The sequence below is a fragment of the Anoplopoma fimbria genome, unplaced genomic scaffold (genome assembly GCF_027596085.1).
Source record: "Anoplopoma fimbria isolate UVic2021 breed Golden Eagle Sablefish unplaced genomic scaffold, Afim_UVic_2022 Un_contig_12745_pilon_pilon, whole genome shotgun sequence".
Lineage (NCBI taxonomy): Eukaryota > Metazoa > Chordata > Actinopteri > Perciformes > Anoplopomatidae > Anoplopoma > Anoplopoma fimbria.
The window spans coordinates 1-864 of record NW_026552664.1 but is presented as its reverse complement, the minus strand read 5'-3'; the positions used below and the strand labels follow the sequence as shown (position 1 = coordinate 864).

The 864-nt window shown below is 44.9% G+C and overlaps 1 non-coding gene and 1 pseudogene across 1 annotated transcript; both read left to right on the top strand.

Annotated features, from left to right (window-relative positions):
* Window positions 1-265: 265 nt before the first annotated feature.
* On the top strand, window positions 266-384 carry LOC129116139 (5S ribosomal RNA). Its single transcript, XR_008533436.1, has one exon. It is a non-coding gene; the product is annotated as a 5S ribosomal RNA (ribosomal RNA).
* Window positions 385-764: 380 nt separating this feature from the next.
* LOC129116140 (5S ribosomal RNA) lies at window positions 765-864 on the top strand (annotated as a pseudogene; the record flags this gene model as incomplete).

The following is an 864-nucleotide window of genomic DNA, read 5'->3' as shown; positions in this document are numbered from 1 at the left end:
TCCCTGTATAGACGAAAGAGCAAAGCGTGGTGATATAGTATCTTTAAAAGGCCCTTTGGTAGGCACAATATTTGCTTACGGCCATACCACCCTGAACACGCCCGATCACTACAATTGTGAACCTTATAGCCACTTTGTACATTCTGATTTGACATTTAAAAGCTGTGAGTGTGTCTGGAAATCTGCAGGCGCTCCCTGTATAGACGAAAGAGCAAAGCGTGGTGATATAGTATCTTTAAAAGGCCCTTTGGTAGGCACAATATTTGCTTACGGCCATACCACCCTGAACACGCCCGATCTCGTCTGATCTCGGAAGCTAAGCAGGGTCGGGCCTGGTCAGTACTTGGATGGGAGACCGCCTGGGAATACCAGGTGCTGTAAGCTTTTTTTCACTCCTCTTTACAAAAAGCAGAGGGCGCTGCTGCTTTTTCAGTGGACACCGACAGGGTGGGAAGGAAATAGCTAGATCATGACTTGCCGGTATAGAAATGACACAAATCCAGTTAAATGATGGCTTTCATCATTCCTAAGCTCATCGATCATTTTCTTTTCAATTTTATGCTAACGTATTCTACATTTCAACAGTAAATATTAATCTTTTTACTGCACTACAATTGTGAACCTTATAGCCACTTTGTACATTCTGATTTGACATTTAAAAGCTGTGAGTGTGTCTGGAAATCTGCAGGCGCTCCTGTATAGACGAAAGAGCAAAGCGTGGTGATATAGTATCTTTAAAAGGCCCTTTGGTAGGCACAATATTTGCTTACGGCCATACCACCCTGAACACGCCCGATCTCGTCTGATCTCGGAAGCTAAGCAGGGTCGGGCCTGGTCAGTACTTGGATGGGAGACTGCCTGGGA